This window comes from Erpetoichthys calabaricus, chromosome 1 (genome assembly GCF_900747795.2).
Source record: "Erpetoichthys calabaricus chromosome 1, fErpCal1.3, whole genome shotgun sequence".
NCBI classification, from domain to species: Eukaryota; Metazoa; Chordata; class Cladistia; order Polypteriformes; family Polypteridae; genus Erpetoichthys; species Erpetoichthys calabaricus.
Genome location: NC_041394.2, coordinates 42,313,675 through 42,337,378, shown reverse-complemented (window position 1 = coordinate 42,337,378; position 23,704 = coordinate 42,313,675). Strand labels below are relative to the sequence as shown.

Genomic DNA, 23,704 nt, shown 5'->3' with positions numbered 1-23,704 from the left:
CGGCGTCAACATATTTTACAAACACCGTTTTCCGACAGCCAATCAAAACCTGAATGGCTGTAGCCCTGGGCCACTCTGCCCACTGCGTCAACTTTTAACGGGTAATACAGTAATCTAGAAGACTGACCTTTCTAACACATGCCAAGACTCCCTGCACCAAGTATGAACATAAGCCCACAAGCATACCTTTGTGCCAGTCACTCACATAATGTTCTGTGCCAAGAACAATCATTGGAAAGCCTCATTTTGTGCATACTGCTGTCAATCATGCGAGCGTCAGTAACTTATTACTCTGCTTAGCTACTGCACTGCACTGAAGCTAGTTAGCAAGTTGAGGGAAAAAAAAAGAAAAATCTTCAAGTAACAGATGGATTCTTGGGTCAAGTGTCTACATCGTCAAGTGAAAATAGGCCAGCTTTTCATCTGGAAAAAGAAAATACGGTGACAAATATATTGAGTTTGGCTTTGTGAATCTTCATTCTCAGCAAAGACTGCTATCAAGTACAGGGCACGTTTGTATGTGGAGGTTGATATGAGGCTCTGCCTATCATCCAGCATGCCCAGAATTGAGAAACTATGCAGTCAGAGACAAGCGCACCACCTGCTCCCTAATTTATCAGTACATGATCTTTGAAAGGATAGCCTATGTAAAAATGTGTTGTACTTTCAAAAGTTCTGTGCATGTTGTGACAAGAAATTATTTATTTGGTATTTCCCTATAGTGGGGGTCCATACTCCACCCCCACCCCCTTCTAAGGGGTCCCTAGTCTGAAAAAGCTTGAGAACCCCTGCTCTAGAGGATAGATATGTAAGACCGTCCTGGTCGTGGAAGGCCGCAGCAGCCGCAGGTTTCAATTGCAGTCAATTCCTTTTTTTAATTGGATTCTTATTTCACTAAAACTTGCTGCTATTTCACTGTTTATACATTTGTTGCATCAATCCAAAAACTCCCAGTAGGGGTTTTATACACTTTGTAGATGATAATAAGCACACACATAGAAATAATATCTCACACTTAAAAGATTATTATTTGAACTACAGACTAAACTCAGTTATTTTGCAATAATCCCAACACAAATAAGACATTAAAGAACTAAGAAGGTTGGAGAGAAAAATAAAGAGAAATGCATATTTAAGCATTTCAAAATTTACAAATTCAGTTTAACATAACAACATTATCAAACCTACTTTATCAGTGTCAGTTCTGCAGAGGGATTGGGTACAAAATATGAACCAATTCTGGACAGGGTGCCAGACCATCATATTGCATCTCACTCATTTGCTGATTAACTTCACCTTAAGATGTTCTGGAGTAAAACATACCTGGAGAGAAACCCCACACAAGATGTGGAGAAACCCAGAAGCTGGTGCCTCTTCAACAAGTAATGGGTGCACGGTGGCAGGAAACCCTATGCAGAATATCAGTTGTAAGTGCTATACGAGATGAATGGGCATGCCGACCAGGACAGGGAAAGGTTTTTTGCCAAGACAATAGGCCCCAGGTGGATGGAGAGGCATCTTAACTGAGAGCGAGAAAGGTTCCTTACCCAGATGGGAGGCCCCAGGTGGATGGATGGACACACCAGCCAAGAGAGAAGAAGGCTCCTTGCTCAGAAGAGAAGCCCCTGGCGGATGGACTGGCACCCTATCTGGATATATTTACAATACCTTCCCTGGCTGGGATAAATGGGAAGGACTGGGGAGGACCGTCTCTAAGGGCTGTTTACTCCCCCAGGAAGCTAGATGGCAGCAGCCCTGGATATCAATGCCCATTCAGACACCAGTAGGGAATGCCAGAAACTGTAGCCCAGTAGCACATCCCTGCTGGGGTCCATGGGTGCCGCAAGAGGGCGCTGCAGGTAGTTACACTCTCTGCTATTTGGGACTTCAGTATGACTCTAAAGTGCTTCCAACAGGTATAGCCCTGGCACTGGAAGTACTCCAGAGTCCTTAAGAAAAGGGACCGCATTGCCTTGGCCAGACAAGTTGAAGCTAGGAGCTGAGACGGGCAACACTCGAATAGAGGAGTAGCAGTGCAGAGGAGAGAGAAGGAGAGAGAAGGAAATAGAGAGGGAAGAAGAGACAACACTTGTTTATTTGTTTGTACAAGGTATGTGTAAAAAAAAACTTTATTTGAACCTGGGACTGTGTTTGTGTGTTCTTGTAGGAGTTTGGTGCTCTGTGGTGCCCCCTAGCCTTCACATAGTGTCACCCGTAAGTACTAGGTTTAAATAAGAAAGGATTTTTACTGATGACAAGAAATGATCGATAATTAGGAAACTGGCAGGACAGAAAATTAGCAGCCACAGTGTGTGTGAGAAACAGTAAGATTCAGTTTGATCAATTTGTAGGCTAACTAAATGAGATCCAGGAGAACCAGACTGAAGAACCCCAGCTGGATTATCTCTCATGTCATTGCAATCGATAGCCGTGGTCTACGTTTGTGTCTTTCTTTCTGTCTCTTTCTCCAATACCTAAAGAATTCAAGTGCCTCAACAATTTCAAATACAGTACAACTCGTAACTTGGAGCTGAAGCTAATAATCAGCCAGAGTGATTACTAGAAGAGGGCTTCTCATTAAGTGGGCACTGCTGGAGCTGCACACTGAGGACTGCAATGCTGAATGTTGGCTGCCAATGAATGTGAATTTCTGATCAATCACAGCTATCAAGAATACATTTGTTCCTCCCAAGCATTTAGAAAAAGAAAACTTAAAACACAGAAAAAAAAGCCATCTGGGTGTATTGAACTCACATCACAACAACACGCAGTCTTAAATATTTACTCATTTTGACTGCTGCTGTGTAAAGCTTCTTTACATATTCTCTGCCTCCCGATCGTCAGCCTGTAAAGTTGGCACGTTTTATTTGGATTTAATCTTATTTTTAGAAAAGGCAAGATGCTCAGAGATTACAAAAAAAAAAAACTAAGAAACAGATGGCCCTGTTGTCATCTCCTTCTCATCAAGCTGATCATTCACAAAGAGCATTCTGTTTCTAAACATCTCATGTCCATCTCTTTTGACCCCAAACGGAGTCTTTCCACTAGAGTTTGTAGGAAAATATCCCAGAAAGATTGATATCTCCTGTGGCTACTGCTGGAGCCTGGGATTCATCAGGAATTAGAGCACAAATTAGAAGAGGATAAGAAAGTTTACACACCTATACCTATGGGTAATATGGGCCAATAAAGGCTTTTGCAGCATCTAGAGCAGGGGTCTCCAACTCCAGTCCTGGAGAGCTACTGTGGCTGCAAGCTTTCTTTCTAACTCTTTTCTTAATTGGTGACTAGTTTTTGCTGCTAATTAACTCTTTCCCTTTATTTTAATTGACTTTTCTTGAGATTCTGACCACTGAATTGATTCTTTTTCCCTTAAATGGCATCTAAACATAAATTTGATGTGAAGTGAGCCAACAGATGACCAACTAAGTTGGGGCCTCAAACTCCAAGCAACTTCACTTCATTCAGTTTCTTAATTTGAAGCCATTTCTCGTTGCTAATTAAACCCGTTATTTAATTCCATGGCGCTCATTTTGCCATGGCAGACATTTCCAAAACTGTTGATTTTCCTTTTTAAGAGGCTGTCAAAAGGTCTTGTGGACCTGAGCAGATCAACATTACTGAGGCCTTCACCTTTCTTTATTTTCAGTTATTGTGTGATGGACACAGGTTGTTGTTTTTGTTTATGTGTTGGTTCATTTTGTGTCTTAATATTGTTTGGTTGCTAATTAAGGAAAAAAAATAATTAAGGGGCCTGAGTCTTAAGCTGTGCATCAATTAAAATTAAGGCAAAGAGTTAATTAGCAGCAAAATCTGGTCACTAATTAAGAAAAGGGTTAGAATGAAAACCTGCAGCCATAGTAGCTCTCCAGGACTGGAGTTGGAGACCCCTGATCTAGAGCTTTATATTTAGTTCTAAAAGCAAGCTTCTTTACATAATTAAATCACAATTTACATAAATAAAATCACAAACTGTTTGTTTGTTCACCAATCATGGAAAAACAGCTCAATCAAAATTTTACATGTGCATTGCTGTTGATCTAACTTAAAAGATAGGCTATATGGCATATCGAAAAGAGGGGTTGTATTGGAGGAGGACCACCAAAAAACCAGTGCTGACGTGGGGACTGACTACAATTCACATCAGGTAGCAGGATAGCAATGGGGCGTATGTGAGGACACCATTATGAGAGCGCACCAAGTTTTGTACAAGCCAAAGGGGGATTTCATCTAAGACCTCAGTGTGGTGTAGCAGGTCCACAGCTCACGTCAAAAAGGCCACTTTTTAAATAAATAGTCACCGCACTTGCGGCTTAGAGAGGGGGCGTGGTAGTGTGGCCGAAGCGGTTTCCTGGGTGATTCGTGATGCGGACAGTCCTCGCTTAAGTGCACAAGTGAGGAGTCGCCCGCATCTGTAATTGTTGCCAGGAGCTGCTGATTGCCACACCTGATCCATGTCCCCGGAGACGGATGAAGGGGAGGAGAAAAGATAAGAGAGAAGGACGGAGGTTAAGGGGAGAGGAAGGCTGGAGAAGTGGGGAGCCGGTGCGAGCGAGCGACAGCAGGCTCGCTTGAGCAAAGGCAGGCAGCTGGAAAGAGAGCCCTGAGAAAATGTTTTGCCGACACTCAGGGTGGATGGATTGGGTCACTCCTGCTGAGCTTTTCAAAGGAGCAGGAGTGACCAGGATCATGGACAGCTCACCGCGTGAGGCCAAGAAGGCAGCGGCAGTCGTGGAGGCTTTTAGGTGTGTTGAGCCCCAGTGTGAGCGCCCTGGCCGCTGGGGGAAGGAACCCAAGTCTCGTTCTGGCTGGAGCCACACGTAGCCAGGGATCAGAGGGCTACTGGACGAGTATTGAAGGAGCTGAATTTTGCTGGTTGCGGGGCCCAGAAGGGAGAAGCAGGGGAGTAGCCGGGTTATGCAGCGGATTTTTTAAAGAAAGAGACTGCTTCCAGCCGTTATTTGAACCTTGTTGTTTTTAAAAGAATTTTCTTTTTTATTGGATTTTAACCTCCACCTTTCATCTGTTTTATGGATTATTTATTTAATGGCTTATTTTGATGCACTGCACTATTTTGTTTGAACACTGTTTTGTTGTTGTTTTTAATAAAAGCACTTTGCACTTTTTGCATCATCCCCTTGCTTCATTGTTGTGCCTCTCTGTCCAGCTCATTGGTGATATTACTGACAGTGTCGGGTTCAAGAGCTCCCAGAAGGCGGATGGGAGCATGGAGCAAACCCGCATCGTCACACACAGGTACTGCATTTTCTTCTCGGCTAATTTGCTTAGCTGATTGCAGTTTTTTTGTCGCACATCTTTTTCCCTTTTTGTGGGATCCGATCAGCCATCTAATTGGTGGAAGGGCGGCTCTCTGGATAAGGATCTGTGCTGATATCTGGAAAGTTGCTGATTCAAATCCCATTACTGCCAGAAGGGATACTACTCCATTGGGCCCTTGAGCAAGGCCCTAAACCTGGCAAATGCTCCAGGGGTGCTGCACAATGGCCAACCCTGCAATTTGTCCTCCAAAGGTCACGCAAAAAGACAGTATCCCCATGGGGTTGAATAAAGCATATCATGTTGAATTTCCAAATGGCAGTTCCATCCAGGTCCAAAAAGGCATGCGTTGAAATGTTCCTTTCAACCCCAGAAAGCTTTTAGAACTGCCAAACACTCTTTTAGTATGTTTCACAGTTGTGAATGAAGTTTATTATCAATTTGGCGAAAATACATGCAAAAGGAAACCCAGCTGTTTCGCTGATCACTATCTAGTATTTTGTGATGTTATATAAAATGGAACTCGAATCTGGCCACTGGAAAAGGACAGTGCTGTCCTGCTCAGTGTTGGTCAAACAGGCATATAGGAATTTCATTTCACCGTGCATTCATGACAATAACTCTGAAATGAACTGGTGACACTTCATTCTTTATCAAATCAAAACCTTCCATTTTGAAAAAGCCAACACTATCGTATGTCTGAATATCATTACTAAGTGTGACAGAGATAAGCCACAATGAAAAACAGAATCAAACACCTTTTTTAGCGCATGCCAAGTCACTAAGAACAGTGTTAGTAACTTCAACTGTTTCTTGATGGTAGATATTCCTTCAAGTCCATTTTATGATGGGACAGTTACAATTTTAGGCTTTGATGCCAATACAGCATTGTGCTTTGTAGCAATTTTAAAGCAACATCGAATGAATCAACTTTGAATTGTCTTGTGAATATCACCACTAGGGCTGTCTCCTGTAATACAATGGAGACCTGTAGTGATGTCTGTGTATCCCAATCCACCCTGGTCCCCATAATGTAGATGATTTTAGTGATATATGGACTCAGTTATTCAAAAGGCCATTCAGTTTATTAATGTGGGATTAAACATCTATTCATAAAACCACACCAAACCAGGAAATACAAAGAAGTAGCCTTCATGGTTCTGACCCAGCAAGGAGATCACAGTAGTTATGGAATCCAATCATGTACAAAAAATAACATAAGAGCAGAGACATTGGTAATTATCAGAGTGGTGGTGTAGATGACAGATGGAGCACTTCAGCCAGAAATAACAAAAGGGTCAACATTTAAAAAACATAAATAATTGCTTGCATTCCATCCATCCATCTTCTAAACCCTCCTTATCCTTAACCCATTGCTCAAACAGACCCAAATAATTCCAGGCATTTTGGCTAATAATATTATAAGCACCATGCAAGGTAAGGAGGACCTTAATAATTTACAGTGATAAACATACAAAACAGAAAGGGTAGATTGGAGGAGCAGCGTAATAATACCTTTTTAATCTGAAAGGCCTGAACTTTAGTTTGCCCCAAATCCACTAGGAATGTAAATGTCTTTGACATACATTTAACTTTTAGTCGTTCAGTTTTACATCAAGACCTGTTTTTTTTCAAGCTGAGAAAAAACAGAAATACTGAAAAATTATTATGGCTTCTTAATATGTAGAGTATAGCTCATTACACTGTATGAAGCTTAGCTGACCACTGTAATGCGTTACTGTCAGGCTATTCAAGTTGTCATTCACTAAAATTCAAAACTGGCAGCAAAGCTCTAGAGCTGAAAGATAAGTCTTCACAACACCAATTCTTACATTACTACATTAACCCACAGTTATGTTTAATTTCAAGTTTAAATTCCTACTGTTAATATCCAAAGCTATACATATAATAGCTTTATCTTACAGACATACATACATACATAAACCCTTCAATAATATTTTTCAAAAATCACAGCACACTGGAGAAATACCTGATGAATGGAAGCTATTATTATCCCATTATAGAAAAGAGGGGATCAGGCTGACTCAAGTAACCATTAGCCAGTAAGCTTAATATGCATCACTGATAAATTAATGGAAACTATTGACAAAAAGATTGAGTATTCCAAGACCTCTGTGTTGTGTCTATTTAGGTCATGGCATTGTTTAAGCCAATAGAAAGCATCATGTTAAGGTAAGCTGTTAGGCTTTCAGCATTTGTAGAATGAATGTCTCTGTTCCTGCTCTACACCGTGTTACAGAGCACTAGTTAACATACTTTGGTATCTCTGGGTTCGTGGCTGAAACACTAATGCTCATGTTCATTGTGTTGGTTATAGCTTTTAGTGTCATTACTTTCTTTAGCTTATCTTAAGCCAGTATTACATTACACAACCTTTCAAGCCATTTTCAATCATAGCCTTCATTTACATAATCTTAGCAAGTTATGAATAATGGCGGCATGTGCTTGTGTAAACAACAATTGTGTAGTGTGACATCCTGTGTGACTCAGTCAGAGCAGTCTGGGATTCATTCAAATAAAATCAAACAGGTTCGATTTTGTCTTAAGACATAGGGCTGGACAGTTAAAAACAAATGAGTGCTCAGCTGGTAAATGCAGATACAAGGAAAGAAGAAAAGTAGGTGTTTTGGACCATGCAAGAGGCTCGACTGAGTGATGTTTTATGCTTGCTGTACTACAACACTGATTGAACTCTGCTTGCCTGAGAAAACAGTCACACCACCCCCGGTAGTGTCAGGCGAAACATTAATTGTGTTGTGTTACAGATAGGTTTTTGTCCTCCTGGATTATATTTTTTATAGTTGTTGTTATCAGTTTGGGATTATATTTGAAGTTTTTATTTGATTTCAGTTAGTTTTGCTTATTATTTACTATTTGTGTTCTGTCACTTTAATTGTGCTGGAATTGCTTCTACTTTGTGGGTGGGGCTTTAGGAGGCGGGGCCACTCTGACATCACTGTTGGTGGGTCCTCCTTCTGGCTTTATAATTCATTCAGAAAGACAGCAGTGGATCATTGAGATTTGCGTCTGAGTTTACCATGAGTATTATTTTTCTGATATAGTGGATTTTTTTCTTTACTGTTATTGGAAATTTAATATCTTTGAATTGTGATTTGGGACTTCTTTGCTTAAGGATAGCTTTTTAAACAAATTTTTTTTGCTCCTTTTGTACTTTTTTGTTTTTGTTAAAAATAATCTTTAGACTTCATCTTTCTAATTATGTTTAACACAGGTTTACGGTCACCCTCTTCTTTCTGAAGGCTTTCTTTATAATTTGAACTTTTTAAAACCAGCTTCCCACGGTGGCTCTGATGCTAGGTATATGCGCCGGCAATCAGAAGGTTGACAGTTCGAATTTCGGAAATGCTAGAAGTGATTCCACTTCGTTAGGCCCCTGAGCAAGGCCCATAACCTGCAATTGCTCCGTCCTGGGTAAGAGTTTAACCTGCATCTAGCCCTGCAAGTAGGTCCTCCAATTTACAGGGAAAACCCGGGGGGTTGATTGCAGGATTAGCACTCTAGCCACCGTTAAAAGACCTCACACTGTTCCACTCCATTCAAACTATTGTGGTGCTGAGGTGTCACCCGTTGCACGGCTGTGCTTGAGTCCTAATTTGGGATCCAGAGGTGGTTTGTCATGTGGTGGATGCAGCAACATGCTGTATCAGTGCATGCTCCTAACCTCTCTCTGTCTCTTTCTCTCATTTTTGGGACCATGTAGGCTTCAGCCTATAGGTAGCAGTTGGAGGGCTGACTGACTAGAGGTGAGGCTACATCCAGGCAGGTTAGGAAAGGTCCTGACCTGCTTTGGGCTTCATTTCAGAGGCCTCACATCATATCAGAAACTCTAGAACACAACAAATTGGCCATCAAAATGTGTCAAACTCATGATACTTAAAAAATTTAAAACTGTGCTAAAACATCATAAGTGACTGATCCTGTCATCCCCTGTGATTCCTGTTTGTGCAACCTGAGATCCTCAAAGTGACGAGATCCGGAAACTGCACTGCAAGCTTGACATGCTCTTCAGCTCAAAATGATATATTGTGCTGCTGGCATTAGGCAGATGGCTATGTACGGCTACTTAAGTAAAACAAATTCTTACAAGCTTTTCAGTAGCTGCAGGCTCGGTTTCTGGATGTGGGTATATGTTATGAAACAAACACCACTACATTCTCTGATACCCCTTGTTAAGCAGTTTCCATCCTTATTTCAATTTTGTCATCCCCTGCTATTAAGCTGGGGCAAAGGATCTAGACAATGATATGCTGCAGCATCACCCTAAAAGACTGAGATAAAGGGTAAGAAGTGAGAGAGTTTTTGAATGATTTTTACAGTAAAATAGGTAGGATGGCCCATTTTGGGGGTTCACTGATTTTTTTTTTGTCTCCGTCTTTTGGCACAAACTGTCTCTATTTTACTGTTTTCTCTCAAATGGATTGACACAGGCTTTTCCTTTCCTATGATGAACTGGTAAGTGACGCCTGCGGTGATACATCACTCAGCATAAATACTGAATATGGAAAAGCTGGTGTCTTCAGGGTCATCTGGGTGGCTGAGGTCCTCTGTGCTAACAACTATTAGCATGTAAGTAATTAAGGGACCTGTAGATGATAACAGGTAAAAATGAGGTGTTAGGGTGACAGGAAGTTTTAAAACATTACTTTCCGTTTCTGCTCTACAGTTGAAGACAACCTATCAAAACACAGAATTCTTAATACTGAAATCAGTGCAATGAGATTGGTTAGGAAAATATAGGTCATTAGTCTGTTATAAAACAGAAAACAGAAAATGAAGCAGCGGCATGATATTAAAATCTTGTCCAATTACTTCAGTGTACAACAGCATAAAGCACGCACATATTAGATTGCCACAGGCTCCAACACACAGACAAGCCTGTTGTCTTTTTAATGTGCCCCTGCTCATTACAAATAAAGAGCTTGCAGCTCTGTTCCCATCTGCAGCAGGGATGTGCACAGACCTTCTGGCTACTTTTACCATCGGCCACTCCCTCTGTCTGCTGCTCCCATCTCAATCTACAGGGAAAAGTCGGTCCAAGAAAGGATGGAAAAACAATTTCTTTCCCCACACAAGAGTTAAATAGTATTGACTGTCCTTTTCTTTTATTAATGAGACTTGCACACCAAGGATCTATAATCATTAATATTTTCTGTCTGCACCATTCTCCACTTTGCACTGTATTTGACAAGCTTTCTTTTTTTCCACTACAAAAGAAAATAAAAAATGTTGATGACATTTCAATAATTTCCACAGGGCACATGGTGCAAAGAGCAGAGAGCTCAATCTTTTGTGTCCCCAGGTAACTTTTATACAGCTCAACAGGTTACCAAGTCCTGTAGTTGAAAGTGGAACCTTGGGGACTTCCAAATTACCACTCGATATTTTGGAAGCATTAAATGAATGGGAAATAACACACTACATGGAACAGAAGGGTTTATGCGGATTACATTTTCTCTTCTGTTCTCCAACACGACCTTCGTGCGTGGAACGTCAGGGTGCTAAAAACAGCTATGTGGGGCCTTTCAGTACCTACTCTCCCTTCCTTGAGTTTGCAGGAGGTCCTCCAGTTTATGAAAACATCTTGTGTAGTCCCAGTGTCATAGAACCGGCACTCCAGTGTGCCCAAGGACTTTAGACTAGTTGCCCCCACTTCTTACATTATGAAGATCTTTGAGAGTGTGATGGACGACTGGATATGGACTCCGGTCGCCACCCCCAGGCCGCTAGGAGGAGCCCTCCGGACAGCAGGATGGTGCCCCGACTTCCAGCAGGGCCTCATGGACTCTGTAGTTTATACACACAGCCCTGCTGGATAACTTGGGGGCCACCGGGAGTCGCTGTAAGGGGGCTAGTGGGCTCTTGCGTGCTCTATAACCCGGGAGTGCGTCAGCATCACATGTCCAGAAGGAACGACATGCTCCCGGGATGAAGAAGAGGACGGTTTGCCCTGACCCGGAAGGAAAACGGACTTGTGGGTTTGGCCAGGAACCACTTCCAAGTCAGGGGCTATAAAAGGACTATGGGAAGCCCAGAACACTGAGCTGAGCTGGGAGGTAGGAGGGCGAAGTGTCTGGGAGTGGAGGATTGTATTGGTTTAGTGAGAGAATTGCGATTATATGAGTGTGGAGTGGAGGGTGCTTGGTGCACATTATAATAATAAAAATAATAGTATTTATACTTTTACCTGGTGTCTAGAGTGGTACCTGAGGGTGTTAGAGGTGGCTCCACGCCTCTACTGCTACAAGAGGCTCATCCCAAAACAGCTCTAACCCCTGGTTTTAGACATCTTGATCCTCCGTAGTTTGCCTATCAGGCACATACAGGTGAGGAGGAAGCTCTGATCTTTATTTTATTTATAAGATTTGACTCTTCATTTCCACCCACGGGGGTAAATGTTAAAATTATACAAAATTATTGTCTGTCTGTATACCTGCATTGTTATCGGCATTGTTATCACTCTTTAATTTAATATTGTTCTTTATCAGTATGCTGCTGCTGGAGTATGTGAATTTCCCCTTGGGATTAATAAAGTATCTATCTATCTATCTATCTATCTATCTATCTATCTATCTATCTATCTATCTATCTATCTATCTATCTATCTATCTATCTATCTATCTATCTATCTATCTGCTCCACAGAGCCCACTCCCAACTGAACAAAGCCAGCACCACAGTCAGGATCATGTTCTGTGATTTCTCCAGCACTTTTAACAGCACAGACTAAGGACCAAGGTAAGGGCTATGCATCTTGAATCCCCACAGTCTTCTAGAATCTAGATCATGGATTACCTGACCAACAGATGCAGTTCATGAGTCTCAAGGGTTGTGTGTCAGAGATGGTGGTGTATAGCACTGGGGTAACCCTCAGGGAAATGTTGATGCCACCTCTATGTTAAATTAAGTAAGATAAGAAAACAAATGTATGAATGGATCTTATTCTCCGCAAGCTGGGAACATAGAAATTTGTAAACTCTTCTCTGAATGAGAGTTGTGCTGAAAATTCACATGAGAGAAGTTATACTAAAAAAGTTGATGAAGGATTTGAGGAGAATGGTAGAAAATAAAACACTCATACACCCTTAAACTCCAATAAAATAACAAATCAACTGCATTCAGCATGGGAACAAAAATAAAATTCTTAAAATAAAAGATCATGGAATCAGATAGTCGAAGGGGAGTATTTAGGACTGTATGAAATATAAGAACAATAGAGCTATTAGCTAACTTAGTAAGGCTTGAGTGGTCTCCTCTAGTTGGAAAAATGTGTTGTGCACTTAGAAAAACTAAAGCTCAAAGGACATGGGAAACAGAGTTTAAGAAAGTAACTGTTTGGTAAAACCAGACCCTTGTAAAAAGAGACGCTATACAGTGCCACACATATGCGCTTGGGAGATAGTTTATGGGCTCTAAAACATGCATGTTCCTGCCAGACCAGGGGTTAGCGTTACCCTCTAACTCTCTCTCTTTCCCTGCAGCTTAAAGCCACTTCCGGTCCTCAGAAGACAGCCAACATCACTTCCTCCTCCGGTCCTCAAGATGCCACCTCCAGTCCCAGAATTCCACCAACCCATTACATCATTTCCCATCTACCAGCTATATATGCGACCCATGTTCTCTTTTTTCTCAGTTCTCTTTTGAGCTCACGTCTGTAAAAACATACTACACACAACCTTTTTTCAAGTATACGGGGTGGATCCTCAAGCCTTTCACTTTGTTATTGTATCTTCTTTTACAACAGCATCTAACTCACAAACCCTCAAGGTATTAAAAAAAAGTTTACTGATAAAGCTGGATATTATGCTGGTCATAAAAAACTGAAGAGGCTTAGCTGGACCACAGTACAAAGATTAAGCGTCTGCCTTTTTATTTCCAACTGGCCCCTTCAAATAGTCTGTTGACAAAAAAAGTGCAACTGCTAAGATGTAATTTGTAACAGATCAAGACACGTACCCTTCTTTTAACAAGGGAACTAAAAACAATGCAGGTCTCTCAAGGCTCTGTGATTTACTGTAGAAAACCAGTGCACTAAATTGCACAAATTGTTTAACAGAGTCATTTACTAGAGCACTATTATTCAACTGCAGATAAAACCCAAAGACAGAGAACTGAGACTAAATGAGAAAACTTTTAATTATAAACCAGAATGTCAGAACAAAAAGCACTAAACTGCATTTTTTCACAGCTCAAATCCATAATCTTGGACAAAGGGCAACCGGTGCTGTGCTAGAATTTATAAGTGAGCCTTTGTGCCTCTTGAGAGGCAGACCTTAGCACCTAGCAGGTCTCTAAACAACCCATTATACACCTGCTGAGATTCTAAAATGTCAGTGGGACGTACGTAAACATGAAACAGAAAAAGATTAAAAATCGTTCTTAGGCAAGGTACTAAAATAACGTACATATGAAAATTAAAGCATGAAAATTCATCTTTGGAGCCAAAAAAAAAATTATAACAAGTAAAAATAGGTTTTACAATTCATAATTCTTGAAAAGATTACTCAAATGATCAAGTTACAGTGTTTACCGACGAAGCCTGATAAGACAAGATTAAGATATTAACAGAGGTAATGGTTGAATACAAATGAGTTATTATGAGACTAAATACCTTAATTCAGTCAGGTATTAAGGTAACAATACCTAAAAAAGAGACTACTGATGGTATTAAGGGAAGAAAATGCTAACAATAATGCTCACCGATAAAGCTGGAAAAAGACCAGACTCATGAAGCCTCAAGTGCTAAAAGAAGGCAGAAAGCAAAGACCAGGGTCAGTGATTAGATGACATCATGGGAGTCAATTTGGAAAACAAAACACATGAAGAATACAATAAATTAATAGAGTGAACATGAACAATGCGTTGGGAACACTAGAAACCATTAACATTAAGGCCCCGAGAGTCTTAAGGCAACATGCAACACTGCACTCTATGATGAATGTGGACAAGATTAAGCTGACAACTTATCAGGTATTAAGTGACGAGGTGATGGGTAACAAAGGACTCACAAACCCCCAGGTATTAAGATAGCAATGCTGGAAAAAAATACTGGACTGATAAGCTATCAGAAAATAGGCACTTAAGACTTGTGATGCCACAAATGTCTGTTTATATATTGGGTATCATATCTACTGTTGCTTGACCTACTCCTCCAGACCATGGAATGAGATGTTAGAGAGCTTGAAAACCCCTTGTCATCAACAGTAATATCCCATCAGATCGTTATGACTGTATATTAATTTCAAACATTGAGCCCAGTACAAATTCAGGCTACTTAATGGCAGGATTTCTCTGAATCCAAGAATAACGATGGGTTCTGGAGTAAACGGTGAACCATAAATATGAAATAATGAATAACTGGTGCGTTGTACTGTGAATTTGCCTCATATACATAAATGCATAAATACAATATTCTGTTTATATGTCATTATGTCACGTAAAATAATATTCTCAAACCTGCTTAATACTATCTAGGGTCTTGGGGGGTACCAGAGCCTCTCCCAGCAGCACTGGACAGGGTGCCAGTCCATCAATGAGCCCTCTCATGCACACACCCATGTGACAAATGGGAGAAAAACTGGACTATACTGAGAGAGTACAATGACCAGTTCCCTATTTATATAATACCTTTCCTTTTAAATTGTGAGATATTTTCAGTTTAAAAGTTTCAACTTTCAATTAACACAATTTGCAAAGCCTTAATGCACCACAAGCTTCCAGGAATCAAAATAGCACACATGCATTTTGAAGCTACACAATATCAGTGCTTGAAATTGGCATTCAATTTCCTTATTTCCAGATATTGTATTATATACATAATGATTTTGTCATTGCATTTATTTTGTTAATTTTTGAAAATATTATTTGTCACATATACAAAGTCTGCAAAATGTCTCTTAAGTTTGCACTGTGCATGTTTAGTTTGAAAGGGCAGCCCCCTGTTAGCTTGCAAAACAGTTTGAAACTGCAAAGGTATTTAAAGAAGAGCAAAACAGCGGAGGCTCATTTCACATTCAATTTCACAATCATAAAACTCAATAAAAATGTTTGGGGGGTGCAAAAGTATTGATGTACTTTTTTATTGGTAATGCCTGTTACATGTGTTTTATTGTTTTAAAGCTAACCTTTCTTTATTTTTTCACATAGTTTCCCAAAAAATATACTGTATAGTGTTTATTGATTTATTTGTTTTCTTGTTGTTCCAAGGATGCACTGCATCGTTGGATTATTCTAAGGTGAAGCATGAATCACAATATGTATTTCATTTGAATTAAGTGAGACAGAAATGTGCACTGCCTCAGGCAGTACTATTTAATGCGTCAACCCAGTGGATGGATAGATAGATAGATAGATAGATAGATAGATAGATAGATAGATAGATAGATAGATAGATAGATAGATAGATAGATAGATAGATAGATAGATAGATAGATAGATAGTATACAGTGGGTGTGGGTGTATTTATTTATTGTCAGACACATGCACAAGGCAGCAACAAGAAGACTCTCATAATACGGGCAATACCACCACCGAAGCATGAGAGGGTGCTATTGGTAACACCCTCTTTTCTTTCGCCTCCAGGACAGACCAGCCCCCCAGCTAATGACGTCACATCCTCCGCTATTGAACTGGAAGTCCCACCCCCTTTGCCTTGGATAAAAGGTTTGACACCAAAAGTCATCATTCATTTGTGGAATCCGCACAATGTGTGCCGTTCATTACATCAGTAGCATCTCCTTGTATAAGGGATTGACTGATAGCAACCTGAATGGTTATTATTATGTTTTCTACTGTATATTCTGTTGATTTGTTATTTTTTCACTTCATTACATGGGGCTTATTATATGTATGAGGGACACTGAAAAAGTTTCCACACTTTTTTTTTTTTACTTTATTTATTAAGAATTTCAGAAAAACAAATTACATCACTTTTCTACATAGTCGCCTTCATTTGCAATGTTTTAATGCATAATTACTACTCCTGCCTTCGCCATTTCCAATGAAAATATAAAAGTATAGAAAGTTTTTGAAGGTCTCTCGTAAATATTAAAAACACTGTATGAGATAAAGCCTTGTTTGAACGTGAACAGTAGTAGAGAGACTGAGAAAGTGTTAGGAAACGTCTGTAGGCGTTCTTCAGCTGCAAGCTTTCTGTAAAACGTATAGGCTAAAAGGCAGAATAAACTGTGGAGAATAAATACCAGCACTAGCATTTGTATGTAAAAGCTACATGCAGACTGTCATCTAGTAAATAAGCTGATCCAACTAGTTAATAAAAGTAATATTATTAAAGACATTTTGTGACATCAGTTGTATATCTTGCCAACACTCACTCTGGGGGTGTCAAGAGGAGGGACACCAAGCTCTTTTGTATTTATTTATTTATTAATTTCTTCCTTTTTTACAGTTCATGAATCTTCATTGTATCTTTGGCCAGCTGCTCTTTACTTGAGTGTGAGTCTTTGTTGGTTAGAAGATGGGCCAACGAAGCACCCGAAACACATAAAGTGCTTATTGTTAACACAATGTTGATTGAAGGATGCGTGTTAACACACTGCATCTCTCAGATGAATGTGATAAGCACCTCTTACAAAGCATCATGGGAGATGCTCAGGATTACTGCTTTACTGCCATTCTCCAGGATCTATAGCTATACTGAACTTGAAAAGTGTTATCCGCTGTGGATTTGGCAGATGACTAGACTTGATTTTGCCTTGGGTTTAAAGTAGTGCTAAGCTTCATGTGCTCTACTTCAGAATCTGCTAAGTCTTGTACTTTGCTGATCACTCAAATGTATTTTATATATATTGATTTTTGGTAAGTAGCTTTGCATAAATGCATCTGCTAAATATTGATAAAGATGACACACTCTCTGATCGGTACAACATGACATTTGAAAAATCAATTGTTCCATCTGTAAAGCACATAAAGACTCTGTCTCCTGTTTATAGAAAAGAGAGAGCAGCAATGACTTTAAGTGTTCAGGCTTTTGGGAGCAGCACATAGTTATGAGTAACAAAAATGGCTCGGCCTTTAACATGTTTTCCTACATTATGCACCAAATTCCAGTAGTTCTAATGCCTGAGATTTTGAATTCTCTCCTTCTTCTTTGGGTACATTGGGTTTGTGTACAGGGAGAAACCAAAAGTCACCACCTCAGCCTTCAAATAGTACCCTGAGATGAAGTCCACATTCTGGTTTACTCATTGGATAGGAAAGCTGTTCATTTCCTTGACACACTGTATGGCCAAACATCTGTGGGCTCCTGATCATCATATCTATGTGAGACTGTTAGCCATCCCATTCCAAAACCATGGGCTTTAATATGGAGTTGTAATTGAGGCTACAACAGTCTCCCCTCTTTTGTGGACGCTTTCCACTTTTCGCTTTCAAGATTTTGAAGTGTGTCTGCTGGAATTTGTGTCCATTCAGCCAAAAGAGCATTTGTGAGGTCAGGCATCAATGTTAGATGTGAAGATCTGGATGGCGTGTGGTGTTCCAATTAATCCCAAAGATGATCATCAGAGCACAGGTCAAGGCTCTTTGCAGGCCACTCAAGTTCGTTCATGTCTTTTTTGATCTGTCTTTGTGTCCAAGGAACACACTCATGCTGCAACAGAAAAGGGCCTTCCTAAGTAATGTCGCACAAATTTGGAAGTGCACAATTATCTAAAATGTCTTTGTTTATGTAATATTACCAGGGCCCTTCACAAAAACCAAACCCTGAAAAACAGACTCCAGCCACTATCCCTCATCCACCAGATTTACAGTCGGCACTATGCAGTCCAGAAAGTAGTCAGTGGCGTAGCAATGAATTGTGCAGATTGAGCAAAGCACAAGGCCACTCGGGGCTGTATAGATTTTTTTTTTAAATTTTTAATTATTTAACTGGAACAGCAGTTTCACAGTCTCAACAGGGACAAAAAAATCTAATAATGATAACATAAAATAAATTTGTCCACTGGTCTGTGCTATAAATTTGTTTTCTGCATGATTTCAATAATTTTGATCATTTTTATAGTAAAAATCGCTGAATTGGACCATTTACTCACCTCTGACTGTGCTATCTCTCACATACAACAGGTTTATGCATGCATTTATCTCGTGCCTGTTGCTGTCTCTCTCTCTATGTCACCAATATAACGTTTGCAGACAACTTTATTATACACCCTGACTTTCCACAGTCTGGCTAATATCTTTACTGAATATGTGTAACATATTTAGTGTTGCTGATCAGACATAAAAACCACAGTGAAAAGGCACAAGGTGAGGCAGACAGTACCATGCCGCACTGAAGGGGGCGCATGTGAGCCTAAGGGGTGCTCGTTGCTGTTACTCTTCTATTCAGAGGCTCTCAGTGCCAATAAGCTAGCGATATCAGAAACTCAAGTGCACTGCTGCAGCCCGTTTACTTTTATTTTTTGTTCAGACTGATTGACAAAATGTAAGATTAAGATTTTTAAAGATAAAGGAAAATAAGGAGAACTTTTACAAGAAAGTGACAAAGGTTTTCGTGGCGAAGGAAAGGTGAATGGACTTCATTTACAAATAAAGGTAAGGCCATAAACAGTTTTCAATTTCATAAAAAATGAGATCAGACTAAGATAAAAACAATCCAATATTTAAATGTTGACCTTAAATAAAATATTCTTTTGTTTTTCTCGTTATCCTTTTGTTGAACAGTCTGTATTAAAATTGATTAAAGCGTCAAAATTTAAAGCTTTTAAAAACAACTAAATATTTCAATTACAGGTCAAAATTTAAATCAATTTTTTTCGTACACTACTCAATACTTTCATTTGTATTGAATGAGAATGAATTGTGAAATTGCAACGGCAAATTTAGAACACATGGAGGATGCAGAGCAAATGTTCCCTCTCCGCTCTAAATGTAACCTTCTTTCTTAACCAAATATGTACCTTACCATGTGTGTGAAAAGAATGCTGATGAGATATGAAACATAACCAGTGGTCAATATGCATGCTGACAACTGAATAGTGAATACGCACAATTCTTTTGGGTTCTTATATTTGTAAATCTGACTCTGAAGGAGTTAGTGCATGGGGACGCTGGCGCACGGATGTTGTTGCCGCTCCTCCCTGTTAACAACACTTTTCGCAAAATTCGCCTAAATTCTACCCTTTCTTACGCTTGTTTTAATTCTTTTATTAAGGCTTTTAGCTCTACTTGACTTTATTACCCTTCTCTCAGTTTACCTCTATGTCAAGATGCTCATGTAACCTGTATGTGTGTGTGCGCGCTAGATCATCAATTATGTTGTCTGTTTTTTTTCAGAATTCACTGTCTTAATCTTCTTTATTTATTTATCTGGTTTGTACAATGCTATATACTGTATACACTGCCGTTCTTTATTATATTCTGGAGGTGCCTTGAGCATGGGAAAGGTGCTATATAAATAAAATGTTTTATTATTATTATTATTTTCATTATTATTACCAGCCATGAACCTCACCGCATGTCACTGAGTCTCAGTGCAGTGGCTTCAACGTTCAATGTCTCGTTACCATCAACTCTGACCTCAATGGCTGATGATGGATTGTATGCTGCTGCAAATCTTCTCGTTGAAAGCTATAGTCTTGCAACGACATTTCACTGGTGTTTCCCGCTCAATTGTTGTCATTTCGTGCATGTTTTAAATCGATCCTATCAACTAATTCGACTCTTTTCAAGCTGAACTGTTCCTGATAGATCACTGTGCACTGTCGTCTACTTCCAGTGATGTTTGCACGGCTTACATGTTACTGCTGTTTATACCAGTGACTGTTGCTGCATGCGATCGATTGTTCTCCAAGTTAAAACTCATCAAAAATTACCTCAGAAGCACCACGTAGCAAGACAGACTTAGTGGCTTAGGTGTACTTTCAATCGAAAATGAGCGTGCCAGACAGCTTGACGTGTCAAACATTGTTGAGGCTTTTGTGCAACAGAAGGCAAGCAAGTGAGTATTTTAAGGTACCCACTGTGGCAACCCCTAATGGGAGCAGCCGAAAAAAGAAGATGTGATATTATAAGAAATATGATTTGTGACTTGTCAGTCAGTTCAATTTTTGTAAGCTTTAACAGTTTATCATATCTGTAATCTGTTTTCTTGTGTACTTTAGTATGGCTTACTGTGCATTAGTGTCTCTACTATGAGGATTAGTGATGTCCATTTTCTCAGAACTTGTGTAAAACAGGTCGATTGTGTAGTAGTATCCTGTCAGCTGGTTTTGTTTTAATTTATTATAAACTGTAATTGTTTCATTTCATAGCACAAAACAGTTTCTACTTTCTAGCTTATGTTACATTTTAATCATCTTCTTTTACAAAATTGTCTTGGAAAAGTAAGCGGGTCCATATTTTACATATATATATGTACAACTAGTATTACTACCCACACCTCTCACATTCCATCCTCAAAATTTATTTATTTTGTATAACAGCGGCTGTAATAAAGCAATTTAAAAAGTTTCATTTAGAGAGACAGTTTGTTTGTCACCAGTGTGACACCTCAGCCCAGCTGCCCCCCTAGGATTTTGTTGCCAGTAAATTACTAACAGTTATGCTAGACAGGAGGGCCCCACTTTAGGGCGCTGCACAGGGGGCCTTCAGCAAGCTAGCTACACCACTGAAAGTAGTGTTCTCCTGGCATCTACCAAACCCAGATTCATCCATCAGACTGCTAGATAGTGAAGTGTGGTTCAGGGAACATGTTTCCATTGCTCCAGGGTCCAATGATGGCATGCTTTACTCCACTCCACTCCACTCCAGCCAACGCTTGGCACTGCACACAGTGATCTTAGGCTTGTGTGCAGCTGATCAACCATGCAAGCCCATCTCATGAAGCTCCTGATGTTACATCCAGGGGCAAGTTGAAACTCTGCTGTGAGTGATGAAACAGAAGATAAGTGATTTTTATAAATTATGTGCTTCAGCAGCCCCGCTCTGTAGATTTAAGTAGTCTGCCACTTTGTGGCTGAGCTGTTGCTGTTCCTTGAGACTGGCCAGGGCAGATCAAGCAGAGCAGAAACTTTATATATTGACTTGTCCCAAATGTCTCATCCATTAACAGTGCCACATTTAAAGTCACTGAACCCATTCTACTGCCAATGTTTCTCAATGGAGATTGCATGGTTGTATGTTTAATTTTATGCACATGTTAACAATGAAACACCTGCTCTCAATAATTTGAGGCATGACTGTCTACTTTTGGCCTTACAGTGTAATAAATAAAGTTATACAGATAATAAAACATTTCTTAGAAGTGATGTGTAAATACATGATGGCAACAACAAAATTTGTAAAGTTGCATAACAGTGCATAAAGTTTTGGAAATGCTGAAATACTCAAATTACTGCACTGAAATTTGCTCTGACATCATTATCCTTCTCCACTTGTCACTTCACTCAAATGTCGTCCATCTTCACTCGGGGTTCTCGTGAGCTGCGAGGTAGAAGGGACAGACTCAGTTGAGAGCAAGAGCACGTATGGACTTTTATGACTAAGGTCACAATGGCCAGCACTGACACCAGCATCAGAGGAAATTCATTTTCCCTTTCTTGATTTTTTTTTACCCCACCAATAAATGGGAAGTGTGCTTGGGTCTCCATATTTTTGTCTTGCTTTTCTTTCTACCCACTTTATCCGGAGAAGGCCAGATGGAGGCATGACTTATGGCAAAACTCTTCTGTCAGCATCAGGCCTTTCATAGTAAGAGCAGATTCACTTCTGGATTCAGGTGCCATCACTGTGGTCATTCAATTACACATGAAAAGCTTAAAACACAGCCCGCACCCGATGAAGAGACACAAAGTGCGATGGCAAATCAATTCCACCTCCATCAATTTTTTCTGTTGCATTCCATAAAGAGATAAAACTTGAATGACTAAGTGATTGGGAGCCCGCTGAAAGGATGCCATTTGCGCCTGTTTGAAAAAGAGAGCTCAGCTTGAGTGAAAAGTGTGTGATGAAATGAACAAGTCTCCTAATAGGCAAAGAATTTGTACTTTATCTGACAGGGGCCTGCTGCCTTAATAAAGAACATGGTCTGTTGATTGAAAATATCAATATTTCAAATTTCTCTTTGAAGGCATGAAGACCACATTTAGCACAACACAACAGATGTGGGGAATCAATAGCACAATTGATGTCCTGCCTAATAGCTCTACTTGTAGGCCATGAGATGAATGGTTAGGCTATCATTCAGAGACAGCCATTTTACTGTAGAAATCTACATTTTCAAGTTATTTTAACTCTTAGGGGGCACAACGGGCCAGTGATTTCAGGAATTGTGGGTTCAGCGTCCAATATGTTCACGGATCCTTTACAGTTTGCATGCTCTCAGTGTGTCTGTTTAGGCTTTTCTTGTACTGTATATCCCGACTGAGGTACAGGTAAGGCTTGCCAATGAAGAGGTCTGGTATATGTTTAAGGGTGGAATAGTATTTCATTATAGACAAGTCATGCATTGTGCCTACTATTGTCTGCATAACCTCAATCTGCCTGGAGATTAATCAATTTCTGAAAAATGAAAAGCGAACCTGCTTTTTTACTATATTTTTTGCCCCAATCATTGAAATCTTGAGAGGCTTCACTATTTCTTACTGCATTTACAGTATAAAACGACACATTATGGGAATATAGAGTGTAGTGGCCGCATGTGGCGCTCCGGCACAAATGGAAGTAGAGATAACTTAATAGAAGTTTAATGGGTCATTAGCAGGCAGCAAGTGAGTCCTCTGCAGTATGTGTGGCCCCCTGAAGTATACTGGAGAGGACAAACTACCTGGACGTTGCCTGCACGTTCTAAAATTAGAACTTTGCTCTGGACTGCAGATTAACTTGGGTATAAGGATAGTCCTAATAATTCTAGAGAGCATTTCTGAACCCCGAGGTGATCCTTAGCTTGGACTTAATTATGTCTTGTAGTTGCTGGTCCAACAAGCTTAGACTCTGGAGGGGATTCGGGCAAGGGTTCAAAATGCTAGTAGAAGGGTAGCTTGATGTTGAGAGAAAGAGACAGAGGCTATATTGATATTGCTTGGTGCGATATTAATATGGCTAAATAGGTACTGTAGCAAGAATGTTATTTTATGCCAATATCCATCCATCCATTTTCCAACCCGCTGAATCTGAACACAGGGTCACGGGGGTCTGCTGGAGCCAATCCCAGCCAACACAGGGCACAAGGCAGGAAACAATCCTGGGCAGGGTGCCAACCCACCGCAGGACTTATGCCAATATAATCTGTGAAATTTATTTCAGAGCCATGCAATTCAGGTGAGAGAGACAGATTGCCAGAGAGGAATGATAACTGGAAGGCCACACAAATAGGCTATTTTAAAAGTGCTGATATCTGCTACACCTAAAGAGAGCCACAGTCTGCAAAA

General features: G+C 40.1%; 1 protein-coding gene across 1 annotated transcript in view; it reads right to left on the bottom strand.

Moving 5' to 3' along the window:
* zgc:110329 (uncharacterized protein LOC550500 homolog) overlaps window positions 1-23,704 on the bottom strand; it is a 481,581-nt gene that overhangs the window by 302,866 nt on the left and 155,011 nt on the right. The window lies entirely within an intron of this gene.